General features: G+C 44.1%; 1 protein-coding gene across 2 annotated transcripts in view; it reads right to left on the bottom strand.

Moving 5' to 3' along the window:
• The window catches only part of PCSK5 (proprotein convertase subtilisin/kexin type 5), a 445,686-nt gene that overhangs the window by 344,632 nt on the left and 85,455 nt on the right, over window positions 1-15,599 (bottom strand). The gene's annotated exons all lie outside the window — the stretch shown is intronic.

Here is a 15,599-nt window from a genome sequence, read left to right as displayed (position 1 = left end):
AAGGAAAGGAAAGGAAAGGAAAGGAAAGGAAAGGAAAGGAAAGGAAAGGAAAGAAAAGGAAAGGAGGAAAGGAAAGGAAAAAGAAAAGGGGCCTAGAATGAAGGACACTCCTACTACCAGGACCTTGACTTTAAAATATCATTCCTCATTGGGGCGCCTGGGTGGCTCTGTCGGTTGAGCATCCGACTCTTGGTTTTGGCTCAGATCATGATCTCACAGTTCCTGAGTTTGAGCCCCGTGTTGGGCTCTAAATTGACAGCTGCCAGTGTGGAGCCTGCTTGGGATTCTCTCTTTCTCTCTCTCCCCCTCCCGTGCTCTCTCTCTCTCAATAAATAAATAAACTTAAAAAATATAGATATCATTCTTCAACAGGAGAAATCATCAACTTGGAGAAATGGCTATATCTGGGTCTGAGGTAGAGAAAATACAAAGTGAACATTTTCTTGTACCATAGAAGACGGAGCACTGAAAAAACAGACTGGGGACTTCTCAAAAGAACACAGGAGTCAACTTGAAAAGCCACCCACTCACCAGACTCAGGACAAGTGAAGAACCAAAGAGAAATAATGTCATCAATGAATCACTACATTTAAGAAGAATCCATGAGCTCATAAGAAGAGTAAAAAGGAAGAGTCATGAAGGGATTACAGAATTGGAAAATCCTCATCTCGAAACCACTGATCTAATATCAACTTGGGGAGGAATCCTCAATAGATGCTAAAATCTTGGGGAGAGGTTGAAAAGCAATAAAATCTTCACAAGTCTCAAAATATTAGCCCTCAAATTTGATTAGTTAAAAAGACAAAATCCACCTTTACAGTGGAGAAATCTAGCAGATGCCTCAACCAGGCGAGTAAATAAATTTACCACCACCAAAAACGGGACTTCTAACCTTATGACATGAGGCACCAAAAAGGGTATAATGTCACCTGGGTGGTTTTTGTACCAAAAATGCTTAATCCTTCCTCCAGTCCTGGAAAAACAAAACGAAACAAAACAAAAACCCATCAAACAGATCCAAAGTAGGACTTACTCTACAACCACTAGCCTGGTCTCATCAAAACCATCAATATGAAAGACCACTCCTCAAGCCCAGTGAAGGGAGAGGGGATCTTCTAGATTAAGGGAAATAGAGACATGGAGAGAATAATGGCAACATAGGATTCTGAGTTCTGATCAAAGAAATTTTTTGTCACCACTGGCGAGATCTGAAGACGGTCAACTGGATAAGATCACGTTCCTAGAACCGACAATGACGTTTTGGTTATTTGGGAAAACAGTCTTAGGAGAGGCATCCTGAAATATTAGGGGGTGCATTTTTACAGCGTCTGCAATGTTCAAAATTCTGGAAAAAGGTGTGTGTGTGTGTGTGTGTGTGTGTGTGTGTGTGTGTGTGCGCGCGCACGCATGCGCGTACGTGTAAAGGGAAAACGTTAACTTTTGGTAAATCCAAGTGAATGAAATGTATGTGTTCTTACTAGTCTTTCAACTTCTCTGGGGATCTCAAATTTATCACAATGAACCACTGGAGAGACCGTACCACAGGCACATTTTTTTTTTGTTTTGAACATATCAAACAGTTAAGCCCCCAAGGGCACAAAGCAAAGAGCCCCTGCCATAATGACAGACTTCAAGATGATCCAGAGAGAGGCAGTCGGCATCTGGAAGCACCAGGAGCCAAGAGGAAGCCATGCCAGTGTCCCCCAGACCACCCACTGCCCTCAGACGCTGGGCCCTCGCTGAGGCAGCTGTCTCTTCTCTAAAGCTGTCCGCTGAAGCCTTTGTATCAACAGCCGCCTTCACTTGCTCATGGAACACGCATGACAAGGGTGCCCATCCGTGTCCCCAGATCGCAGTCAGGGGTGGAGAGACCTTCCCAGAGCCTCTCGTTTTCGTTCCTCTTGCCACTCAGGCTCTGCCCTCCTTCTAAGTCACCTCGCCCCCAAAGGTGTCTGACAAGGCAGACAAGGTTACTGGTCAGAAACCGTGAACAGAATAGGGAAAGAGGGGAGGAGAGATGGACAAGAAGGGGTGTGCTCCCTAGAACTTCTCTCAGAATATCGGAGCAAAAGCTCTTACCGTTTCCATCAGATTTGAACGAGGCGTTATTGACAGCTCTCTTGTAACCATGAGCAGAAAGCCTGGTGGAGAAAGAAGCCAACAGTTGGAGAGATCACAGCCGCCCTGACTGGTGGCAGAACTGGGGTCCTAGAGAACGGCTGTACTTTCTGGATCAACAGAGGCGTTGATCCAGGCTGCAGTCTATGAGCCCGTCAATTCTCTCTCTTCTATTACTTTTCCTTCCCCCCGGTTTGGACTGAAGTTTCCGATAACTTACAACTCCAACGACCTCAAAGGAAACATTTCATGAAAAATATTTTTTTCTTGGGCCACCCGGGTGGGGTGTCAGTTGAGTGTCCGACTCTCTTGATCTCGGCTCAGGTCTTGATCTCAGGGTGATGAGTTCAAGCCCCGTGTTGGGCTCTGTGCTGGGCACGGAGGCTACTTTAAAAAATACACATAGGGGCGCCTGGGTGGCTCAGTCGGCTAAGCGGCCGACTTCGGCTCAGGTCATGATCTCGCGGTCCGTGAGTTCGAGCCCCGCGTCGAACTCTATCCTCCCAGGACTTGAGAACGAGGGCTCTGTGCTGACAGCTCGGAGCCTGGAGCCTGTTTCAGGTTCTGTGTCTCCCTCTCTCTCTCTCTGACCCTCCCCCGTTCACGCTCTGTCTGTCTCAAAAATAAATAAAAACGTTAAAAAAAATTAAAAAAAATTAAAAATACACATATGCACATACATATGCATATATATATTTTTTTCTTGGATAAATAAATTAGAGAAACAACTCTTCACTTACATTTTCATCCCTCTGCTATCAATTCACAAAGCAGATTAGAATAGAAAAGGCTCTGAGAAGTCCTGTGGTAAAGAAACATTTTAGGTTTGTTCAAACCAGTGTGTCCCAAACCACTTGACTTTGGAGCTATCTATCAGCAATCCTTAGAAGCAGTGCTCCATCAGAAATAACTTTTGTTAATGACCGTGGAAGTCCTTCATTCGCCTGAAAAAGAAATCCTACCACGTACCATCACTTAATTTCAGGCACGTCATTTCCACAATAGAAATCTGAGGTCGAGGCAATCAAAGAAAAGATTCTAACTCGACACCAGAAACTTTAACTATACTTGCAGGGGTCCACGGGACTTGTGAGCATGCCTGTATTATACTGCTAGTATAGAAAGTTAGTGATTTCCCAACCTGCTGTGACCTAGCAGACCACACAACTTTTTCATATTTGTATCCCCAGCAGGTTGAATTATGTCTGATACAGAGGAGGGACTCAATAAATGCTGAAGGAATAAAATCATTACCAATTTACTTTCTTCTGTGGGAATTATTTTCCTTGCTGCTTTCCTTCATTTTTCCCTTCTGTTACACATTGAATTAATGCTTTTATTGAACAGTCTGGGGTAACTCCTCGTTCTCAAGTCCTGGGAGGATAGAATTCATTCACTGCTCATTAGTGTATACAACCAGTTTAAATGATTTGTTCATTGCGCATTCCCTTTTACTTGTCCAGATTGAATCGGGTTTGATCATTACGGATCTCTTTAATCTTTTATTTCCTTGGACAAACTTCTACAATTAGAAATGTTTCTAAGTCCTGTTTTACCTCATCTTTCAAACTAATAAAGAATGGCAAGTTTAATACACTCTTTTCTAAAGAAGGCACATTAGAGGAAATAATTATAGGCTACTGTGCATAGACCTAGTGAAGTTAACTTCATCCCTTCAAAACAGAAGATGAATTCCCAGACATCAGGTTGCTGGAACAGATAATTTGGCCCCTCTCCATCTATTGCCCGTACAAGCTAAAGTAACGCAGGTCTTTGTAATATTTTTCGATTCTTCCGATGACAGTGCAGAATATGAAATAAACTGCAACATGTTAATAAAAAAAACCCAATTATGATGGAATAATAGATGTAACACAGTGGGGAATTTGGTCGGCATCCCTGAGAACAGAATTCTCAGCCTGAGAAAAGACACAGATGTAAGACTGATGAGGATAAACTGTAGAACTCCTTTCAAATTGGACCTATCTGTATAAACCCGTGGTAGATTTCACACATAAAAATGCACATTTCCAACGCTGTTAACTAAAAAGCCCTAAAGACTAATCCAGTAATAGTGAGGATCTCAGCACTCATATTGCGGGGGGTGGGGGGGGTCTCTAAATATCAATTTTTTTAAAAAGGAGGAACAAGGGGTCTTTGGAGAAATGGCTTGATTCCATTTCTGGAACAAGAAATACCCAAGGGGTGTATACAACAGCTTGTCGTACCGCACACAAAAAAAAGAATATTAGGGACACGTCAAAAGGACCTAGGAGCCAACAGGAATGCGCTCTCACTGACCAAAGACGGGGTACCTTAAAGCAATAACGTCAATGGAATAAAGCACATCAACTATACGTAAACCCAATATTTTGTAATAAAACTTCAAAAGAAAACAAAACACCTCCCTGGTAGCTTTTGATGAATGCTAGGAAAAGAACCTCCGAGACGATGGAAAAACTGTGGCACTGTACCTCGTGGTACCTACCAAGTAACTGATGAGAAGTCCCCCTTGATTAAAGTATTCCAGCCAATGAATGAAGAAGGAGTCACAGGAAGAGACCGTGATGATTTTGCAAACCCTAACGAATAACTAAAGGGCCTGCGTGAGGGTAGCCGCGAGTAGCCCAAAGCAGACAAGCCATGCCTCGTAACGGAAGTGCACACCAACGACGTGGTGATCAGGCTCATCGTCAGCCTCTCGAAAACAAATGTGAACTTGGATCGAGCCTTCCCCTCCTACTACCTATCAATTTAGTGACAATATTAGAGATAGAACATAATAAAAGGCCCCATAAAAATGGAGTCAGCAAAATCTTGACCACACAAAGCTCTAAATGCCCTAGATGCTTCAAAAAAGGAAAAACAACCAAAAAAAAAAAAAAAAAAAAAAAAAGAGGTAAGCTAGAGATAGAATAAAAGGAATTTATGAGAAGTACCAAACGATCACAGCGTATGAACTCTGTTTGGACCTTAATTAACAAATTACAAAGAAACAATATTAGGAGACCAACTAACACATTACAAAATGGAAATATTAGGAGACAATAGGGAAAATCTGAAAACAGACAGGGGAGTTGATACTATAAAGAAATTATCATTAATTTTTTACAAGTGATGATGGTATTATGATTTTACTGTGGAAAAAAAATGGCCCTTATCTTTCAGAGATACATACTGTAATATTTAGGGATGGAATGAAGTGGGTGAACTGCTTTAAGATAATCAAGTAGAGGGGGCAATAAATGAATGGAGATTGGCCTTGAGTTGATCATTATGGAAGCTGGAGATGAGACATGGTGTTCATTCTATTATTTTCTCTGCTTTTGCTTTCAATTTCCCAAGAAGTTTGTATAATGCTTGCAGTGAAAGCTGGAGAAATAGGGATCAGATGTGATCCTCAACCTGGAGTTCAGACCCGGAATTTAGGAGTGTGTAAAGTGACAGGGACATCAGTTTCTGATCAAGTACGAGGAAGTGTTTTTGAACTAAATTGTTCATTATGGCAAGACAGGGCTATGTGAGGAGAGTATACTTCTGGTTAGTAAAAATATACAAAGTGGGTACTGAACATGAGCTGAGGGCTTGCATTAAGTTATTTTTCAGACCCGTTCCAATGTGGTGGTCTTGTAACTCTTTTTTCCGTACCTTAAAGACCACCTGATTCAGGGTACTAATTGCAAAAACATGCACAGCGTTGGTTTCTGTGTGCTTCTGTGTGTCGTGTGCATGGATGTGAAGCAGAGGGCCCGGGATCCGGAGCACAGGCGTGGAAGAAAAATGAGAACAGGCGTATAAAACATTTAAGCAGAGCAGGAATGATCTAAAAACAAATTTATGTAGCCCTGCTATGCTTAACTGACTACTGCTGAGAGTCCCGATGAATTTCTTTTCGTTGACTGAAAAATAAAAATGGTTTCTCTATCACTAGGTAACAAACCCAAACATCGAGCTTTAAAACACTAATTTAACTGGGTTTCAGGAAACCATGCAAAGAGATCATTAAAAGAACACAGTCCTATGCTACCTGGGCATCATTTTCTTTACTTCAGACATGCTAATTTAGTCTGTTGCGATCAGAACTTCCAGCCCAGTAGACTTTTTACAAGGGTCAAGATTCGACTCAACAAGAAACTAAGAGAGAAAAGACTGACAAAAAAAAAAAAAAAAAAAAAAAAGCTGTATTTCGTCCAAGTGGTCTTTAAGACTATTCCGTAAATCTTGTACTAAATATCTGAATAGACACCATCCACACTGATGTTTTTTCTCCCCTTAGCATAAAGGAAGGAATTTTTTATTGGGTTCTTCTCCTCTTAATCAAAGAAAGAATAATCAAGTGAATGACTTCTTCACTTTGTCCACATCCTCTCCCATCACGAAGAGCACCTCTACAGTATAACCCAAGTTTGATTCTGACCTACTCAATTACATAATCAAATCCTCTTTCTGGAATTTCTGGTTTCATTCTACTTCTCTCACTATACTTTGGCTTTCTCTGTTGTGCAGAAAGCCTCTCAGCATGTACCATTTGCATATTGGATTAGCCACTGCTAGCCTAGAATCCCATCCCTAGGCCTTGCCAGTCTAGCAAGGATTTTCTTACACTTGAGAAACTGGAAAAAATCACATTGATGTGCATGTGCATTCTATTTGAAGACGGTTATTACTTTCTCTTCCCCAGGCAGCTTGGGTGTTTTGATTCTTCCCATCACTGCGATGCTAAAAATTATTCCTTTGACTCTACTGACTTCCAGCCAAGTTCACTGCTAACCAAAATTAAGGAAAAATAGCATTCCAGATGCCTCAGATAACTGTAGCATTTGAATTCTCAACACAGGACATTTGAAGGCATCATCATCTTTTAGAATGAGCCAACTCAGTTCTATGAATTTGGAAAATTTCAGATGAAGCCTCAGCGACTGACCCCCTCTCCTCATTTTCTATCAACATTTATGGAGTACGTACAAAGGAAATCCTACTTATTGGCAGAGAGATGGTAAAACAGGCCAGAAGTGTGTGCTTTCATCACCGGAACTAGCCCTAACTCAGCGTGAAAAGTCATGAGAAGGAGGGTTTCAGAGGAACCGTTTGACAAAAGAACTTGTCTTCAACACACTGAGAAGACAACTGCAGATTGAGTGAGCTTAGGGGTCCATGCTATGTGCTTTCTAAGAGAAAATGAGCTACTAATTAAAGAAAAGGTTTGACTAAAATCTTGACAAACACAACTCTGTTGCTGTTAACAGACCCTTCACCACGTTAGAGTAGGGCCCAAAGGACCAGGCTACCCACGTATTTGGACTCTGTGAAAGTGAAGCTGAAAAGATCAACTACCAGAATGGAAGAAGTTCTATCTTGCTCAAGGAAATTCATAAAGATTGTAATAATTTGCACCTGGCGGGAATAAATAATATCTGAAGTGATTTTTTTTTTTCAGGTAGATCGTCAATTACTAGCCTCTTCGAAGCAAAATAACTCAACCTTCTACCCATAAACTGCTTGCTTACTCTTCATTAAAGAAGGCACTGTGGTCAACTTACTATTTCATCCTTGGTATCCAGAACACTGTAAGTGCTGGGGAAAAAAAAGCAATTCTCTAAGAATGAATGAATGAATGAATGAATGAATGAATACCTGCCTAACACGAACTCTGATTCAGCTGGATTTTTCTAGTCTGTAAAACAAATATGGACCATACTTGGGATTTAGTTTGCTTTCTTCGGGGGGAACACTAATGAATATTTTTCTTCCGTGTTAATTTATTTGTTCAGTGAACACAAAGTTTTAATGAAGCTGGAGCTATTATTCCAACCCAGCCACGTTTGCGTTCAGCCCCCCTAAATACCTTGGCTGGCAGCTGCAAACTTGAGACTTGGGGAAAGTTCTCACCATTCCTTCATCAAAATGTTGCACGGTGCCTAAGTATTTACGCAAACGATATGGTTTATGCTAAATACCTTCCAAGAGTAGGGAATTTGGGTACGCGGTAGACACTGGGTATCTATACAACCACCCCTAACAAAAACCCTGAGCACGGAGTCCCTAATGAGTTTCCTTGGTAGGCAACATCTCGCACATGTTGTCACAATTCATTGCCGGACGAATTAAGTGCTTTCCGTATGACTCCACTGAAATAAGTCTCTTGGATGCTTAAGCTTCGTTTCCTCTGGACTTTGTGCCATGTGGCTTTTCTTTTTGCTGATTCTGTGCTGTATCCTCTCACTGCAATCAATTATAGCCATGAGTGTGACTGTATGAGGAATCATGTGAGTCTTCCTTGTGAATCACCGAAGCTGGGGTGGTCTTGGGGAACCCCAACACAGGGGACACGGCGAATCTGAAGCGGTAAGGAAACAAAAGCGCGGTCCGTCAACAGCGGGGAGCTCGCGGGATAGGGCTGAGCTGGAAAGGAAGACACGGGCCCATTGGTAGTGCATGCTGTCCCCTGACCCAGTACCCAGTTGAATCGGCCATGTGGAACTAGAGGGCGTGAAGCAGGAGTGAACTTAAGAAAATACGCCGAGTCCAGATGTGTCTCTTTTTTTTTTTTTTCACATGGGCTAAGGTTGATCTAAAATACCTTTCTACAGGACACGGAGCTGCTTAGAAATAAATACTAGAACACCAAACTCATGCCTAAGCCCCCACAAGGTCCTCCCAGTACATCGTTTGCAGCTTGGCCGGAGTCTGCCCTTTCTCAGAAGGCCACCTGTTTGCTTCAAGACAGGCCACATGGTTGCAGATTTGCACCATGTTGCATTTTCAATTAAACCAGCTAAATGGGGTGTTTTAAAAGGACGACTTCCAAGCTGCCAGGACAATAATGCCACAAACTCCACCAGATTTTATTAGAGTCAAATGACACTATAAATCATTAGGAAGATGTGTGCCAACCACAGAAACAGCAATGTCTCAAACTCTTGGAGTACTGAACACCATCCAGTTGGCTGAGAAAGAACCATGTGGCTTAAAATCATTTTTCACGATTACTATCCTAGCTAGTTCATAGTTTTGGGCAGATATGGCCCCACATGCGTAGTCGAACTCAGCTAATTTTCACGCTGCCGATCGACAAATATAATTTTTTCCCCTCAGAAAAACCACCCAGAGAGCTTTCATGAAATCTGGTACATCAAAAGAAGGGAGCCCATTTATTAGAGCCTGGCTTGAAAGATGCATATTAAATAGGCCACCCTCTATTCATCACAGAGAATTCCACTGTACTAAGACGACAAATTCGGAATATCAGTCATACTAACTACCAGAGTCTGAGAGTCAAACAGCAAGATTTCACAAGCCCTTCTTTACTTTTTTCTTTTCAACTGAGCTTGCCTTCTACAAGGCAAGAGGGGGAAAAAAATTAAGTTATTAACTACGGGCTTGTCCAAAATCGTTACCAGTTCTTTTTTTTTTCCCAAAATATATTATTTCTTAACAGTCAGACGAGATATTGTACAACGCTACATCACTTTCTCTACATAATAAAATATTTACATGGCTAAAGGAATAAAACCTTTTCTACCAAACTTGGTTTTTCACCCAAGTTTCATTTCCAGGTGGTTTTCCCGGGATTGTTCATCAATGGCCCAAGTGCTGCATTCCACCCATGGATGTGTATTTTAGGATTTCAAAAAACGTTAAGCTGCTGCGAACTGAAGATCCCTCCCACAAACAAGAATCTGCCAATAAAGGGCATCTCCCCCCTGCATTTCAAACTGAGCATCTGTGCTAACTCTGTAGGGGAGGGAGGGATGCTATTAGGACAGAGCTCACAGGGGGGGTTCAACGGTATCATGTTCTATTCCTCAGTCGGGGGGTGGGTGGACAGGTATTTGTGGTATCCTTAGAAGTGTCTCTATACCTGAAATATTTTACGATGACTTAAAAAAATATCTAAACCCCCTGAATTTGTTCGATTGGCATTTCCAGACCCTTGAGAGGCACCTTACTTAGCCTTGGTGTCTCTAGAGTCGAGCTGAATTTTCTTTAGTAGGGTCATAATGATCCATTATACCAGCCGGGTACATTAAAACCCTTTCTATCGTACCGAATTCCCACAGGCTTGGCCAAATCTTGGTGACCTTTCCTGTCAGATAACCTTTGTCTGCGGAGCATCTTGAAAGAATATAGAAGCCAAGCATATTTCCAATCAATGCAAGTAAAGTAAAAATATCTTCTTGTATTAAAGCTGCCAGCTTCCCAAAGAGAAAATGTGGTAACAGAAAGGTAGAAGATCTAGAAAAACAAGTTAAATTGACCAAGCGTGCTTTAAAATGTCCCTTAAGTTTAAAAACCCCTTCTTACCCCAGCTGATAGTGGGAATATGGAAGCTGGCTGTAGTCATATAAACCTCGTGTCTGAGGTAGGGTAGGACAAAGTGGTCTCAGGCGGGTCCCGGGACCCTAACGTCCGCATAGATTGGGAACCTGTTAGAAATAAATGCAGATTCCCAGATCTAGGCTGGGGGTGTGTGTGAGAGGGGTAGACCGCGAGCCCTCCAGATGATTCTGACGCCGCCAGTTTGAGAACCATGGGTGTCAAGGTTGGAAGGCCGGCCTCAGGGCTCAGAGCAACTGGCTTTAAACACCAGGGCTTGCCCCTGATAAACAGTGGGACTTTGGACAAGTTACTTCATGTGTCTATTCTTTGGGTTCCTCATCTGTAAAATGAAGATAATAATAGGTCCCAACTCACTAGAAACTTGGCAGTAAGATACCACATGTGAAAGTCTGCCAGCATGCTTGACATATACTGAGCACTCAAAGGTGAGCAATTATTTTCTCTACTACGTAGATCACCAAAGAATTGCTTTTGTTCCAGATTACTCAAGTGTTTGTTTGATTAGCATTTATGGAGCATTTATTACTTATCAGACCTCAGGCAATGAGTGACACAGGATTCCTACCTCGCTGCCGTGCTTCTCAGTCCGGACTGCTTATTAGAATCACCCAGTGAGCGTTGATAAAATACCCCCACTCAAGCCACACTCCCCAAAACATAAAGAATCTTTGATTGGGGGGGGGGGCAAGCTTGGGTGTGTTTTTAGTTTTTTGTGTTTTTTTTTTTTTTTTTGAGAGAGACAGAGGGAGAGATGAACACAGAGCATGAATGGGGGAGGGACAGAGAGAGAGGGATTATGTACATAATCCCAGAGAAACTTCTGGAAGGAACCCCTTGCCCAGCAAACTTTCACTGGCGCTTATATATTCCCCTCCTGCTTTACTGATCTCAGGAAGCACAAATCATGTTTCCCCCAATCCTCGGTGCTTGCCATCTTGGCCAGACAAAGAGCAGGTGCAGAAGTCTGTCCATGCAACAAGAAGCGAGTGCTATTTTTAGGATTGCACTCTCCCAACTACTGGAAGCCTGAGCACAGTATTTCAGGACAGAGGAGTAATTATACGGCCATCGTCTCTGTAGATGCAGTTGGAGATTTCCCCGGATATATTGCCCAAGCTTCCAGGCCAGACATAATGGTTTCACACACCAGTTTCCAGGGGGAGGAGCCACAGGGGCAAAGCTTTTAAATTAATTAAAAGAGACACCCAGGCACACTTCATGCCATTCTTTAATCTCCACTCTCCTGTGATAAATATAGAATGACAGGCCGGGGCCCAGGCTAACGAGCTAAAGGCAGGACCCTATGGAGGCTCGCCAAGCAGCCCTCAGAAACACTCCAGCAGGGCCCAGGGTCCAGAGAGAGGAAGAAGAAAATCAGCACCTTGCTCAGCCGGGTCACCGATGTGTCACCAGAAGGCTCTGAAAAGCACGTGCTGGACAAGTGATTCCCCCTCTTCCTTGACTAGCAGCAGTTTAAACAACGGACAAGAGGAAACAGCATGTATTTCCTTTTAATTGCAATTAAACGGTCAGAGAATAATAACAATAAAGACTTACTGAGGGTTTTCTAGTGTCAGAAAAGGCACTACGCTAAGGGCTTCTCATGTAGTACTTCATTTAATTGTGGCCACCGGCTTCCCAAATGATCCTCACCTCCTAGTATGTACATCCACATCACACAGTTCCCTCACACACGAAATCGGAGCTGGCATGTGGGGCCGATAGAAAATTCCAGAAGAAACGGTCTGTGACTTCTGAGGCTAGATAATAAAAGACATCACTACTTCTAACATGACTTCCTGGATTATTTGCCCCGGGGGAAGCCAAGTCCCGTCTCAAGTGCCGTCTTGAGTGCCGTCTCAAGTGGACACTCAAGCAGTCCTCACCACAGGATGAGGCCAATAACGAGGCCACTTGCAAGTGAATCCTCCAGCTGCAGCCAAGCCTCTGAGTCGTCCAACCGAAGTCCCAGACGCCACAGAAAGAGAAGCCGTCACTGCTGGGCCCTGTCCGAACAGGGCCCGTGAGCAGTTTGCAAAATTAAGTTCTGTGATTTGTTACACAGCAATAGCTAACTCATACACAAGAACCAGATACTTTCACGTTACAGTTGAGGAGAGTTCGAGGTAACTCATGGGCACAGTAAGTGAAGCAATGGGGATCCGCATCGAGGTTGGCAGATTTGAAGTTCTAGCTCTCATCCCGTCCCGTTACTCCTTACAGATCAACTTAAGGTACATAACCTCTTTCCCACCCCTTTTGTTAAGGGAAAAGCAATCATTTAATAGGAAGCTTCGAAACTCTTTAGTTGTTCCAAGATACTTTGTTCATCCTCCATGGCACCCACTACTCTGCCTTGAATTTTAGTCGCTTCTCTGTGGATAGATTCGAAGTTCCTGGAGGGCTGGAGTAGCATCTTTCTTAGGATAGTGCTTCTAAGTAGGACAAGGGTGGGGACAGGATGCCGGGTCGGTCCTATGGACTCCCATCAACCTGCCTGGTTTGTCAGCACTGCTCTACCGCGTTCGGGCTGGGTGATTTTAACGTTTGTTTATTTTTGAGAGAGAAAGAGAGACAGAGTACGAGCTGGGGAGGGGCAGAGAGAGCGGGACACACAGAATCCGAAGCGGGTTCCAGGCTCCGAGCCGTCAGCACAGAGCCGGACGTGGGGCTCAAACCCACGAACCACAAGATCATGACCTGAGCCACCCAGACGCCCCAGGCTGGGTGCTTTTAGACAAGTCGTCTACATTTCAGGAGCCACAGGTTCCTTGCTCTTAAAACAGGGCCAATATCCACACACGCACTTTCGCTCACACTACATTAGAAACATACTCAAAGTATTTAGCACATCGCCTGGCACACGGTAAGTGCTCCATAAACACGTCACCTATGTGAATTATCAAACAGGTATTGAAACACAGCCGACGTTGAAATGCCCGAACAAAAGTTCTTCCCTCCACTTTCCTGACATGCAAAGGGAATTTCCAAAGAAATAGCAACGGTTCTTGGGGGAGAGGAGGTCTCGCTCTACGGGTACTGAAACCTTCGGAGTCCCCAGGCTGGCCAAGGTGCTAATGCCTTGGCCATGGTTCCTCCAGAGCCCAGGCCAGCCTGCCGAAGCGGTAAGAAGGTCAGGGCAAGCTGCCCAACACGTCCCCCGCTCGCTGGGACCGGTGCCAACAGCACACCAGCTCTTTCTTGCATGAAGAAATGTAAGGCGACGAGGGTCTCCTCTGCCCGGCCTCATGAACGGTGGCGGAGAGGGATTTCTCTCCCATCCCCTCTCTTAATCCCATTATACTCTTATCATTTTGTCAGCATCAGACAGAGCTCCCCAGGTCCTGCCAACACTCTTTCCAATGCCTTCCCAGGTGGCTCACTCTTCCCAGGTCCTGGAGCTAACAAGCTGTCAAGGGTCCTACTGTCCCTTCAGGTGATTTCTACTCGAATGCTGTTTAGAGTCCCGCCTCCCTTTCAACTTAGCTTTATGGCTCCCGTTTTTTTTTTTTTGTTTTGTTTTGTTTTTTTTCTTTTTTGGCCTGAAAGAGTTTTCTATGTAAAATTCTCTCTGGGGGTTCCGAAATATTTCCACAACCTTCTACTTCTGGGTGAGACTAAGAAAAACGAAATTGGGAGAAAAGCCAGCCGCTTTCACCCACCTCAAAATAAGCACAAGTTCCTGGCGTCGCGAGGCGCTAGGTCAGATCTTCCGGGGGGTAGAAGTGACTCTGCTCCCGCCCCAGTGTAACAAGAGTACGATGAAAATATCGACAGCATCGAAACAAAGTGCCAAGGGAAAGGTGCCAACGCGCCGCAGAGACGGAGGGCCCAGGAGAGCGGAGGAAGGGAAGAGGGGACAGATGAGGACAAGGGACACTTGGAGCCGTCGCCTCAGGCATGGGCCCCGAAGAAGGGGTGAGTCCCCACCTAAGTCCATGGCGAAAGGCAGGAAGAATAGCCGGGTGGAAAGAATGAAAGCCACAGAGGCGGGAAAGTATGAGACGGGTCCGTAAAATGCTACGGGTTTGCAGAGAAGCAGGGACAGGACCGCAAAAAATAAAGGAAGTTAAGGGAAACACCCTCGCAATAGCCAGCAATGAAGACTTTCAAAAAAAGAGGAAGGCAAAGGTCTCTTTGTAGATTATAGAGCAAACCGGGGACATGGGGATTTGACGAGTAAGACTAAGTAACGTATTTCTCAGGGATCACGAACATAAAACCCTGAGACTAGAGAAATATATGTATTTTTTTTTTAAGTTTACTTATTTATTTTGAGAGAAACAGAGCGAGCGCAGGAGCGTGCACACATGTGAGCAGGGGAGGGGCAGAGAGAGGGAGCGAGAGAACCCCAAGCAGGCTCCGCGCTGTCAGGACAGAGCCCGATGCAGGACTCAAACCTATGAACCGTGAGCTCATGACCTGAGCCAAAATCAAGAGTTGGCCGCTTAACTGACTGAGCCGCCCAGGTGCCCCAGAGAGAAAGAAATACATTTCCGAAGGAGGCAACGTCAGGCGAGCAGGTGGACAGCTCTACTCAACACTTAAGCCAATTGCCCTCACTGAAAGTTTCTGCCTGAACCAATGAGCTAACTACAAGTCACACACTTTCCAGCCAGTCTTTCCCTTAGCTTAAAAAACCATTTTCCCTAGTGTTTAAAAACCATTACCTAAAGTAAGCAAGCACATATTAGAGGACTTAAGCCTGGAATCTGTTACATACCAGCAGAGTCATTTCAATGGCTTCTGAGAGCCATTGTCCATTAGCCAGACTGGTTTTAAGTGGAGGACACGTGTATCAGAGAGGAACCCGATCCCTGACAGGTCTAAGGGTGCCCGTCTGCACCTTAGTATATTTTTCTATCCTCTGGCCCAGATGTAGAAAGCTACACAGAGTAAGCTCTCCAACAGAAATTCTGTGAATCCAAACTCCCTTCTCTTTTGCCTTAGAACCAAAGAGCAAAGTTCCAGAAAGATCCAGAAAAGAGCATAGTCCATCTCCATATGGAGATGGAGGTCCATCACCATATGGCTGGACCATAGTCCAGCCAGATCTCATATGGTGGGTCTCCTGGAACAGGAACCCATCCCTGGTCACTGCCTCTGTGTCTCCCCAGACCCCCCAGACGTGCCCTGGACAA

The sequence above is a fragment of the Panthera uncia genome, chromosome D4, assembly GCF_023721935.1.
Source record: "Panthera uncia isolate 11264 chromosome D4, Puncia_PCG_1.0, whole genome shotgun sequence".
Classification (NCBI taxonomy): domain Eukaryota; kingdom Metazoa; phylum Chordata; class Mammalia; order Carnivora; family Felidae; genus Panthera; species Panthera uncia.
The sequence above is the reverse complement of the archived record's forward strand: the minus strand, read 5'-3'. Positions and strand labels throughout refer to the sequence as shown.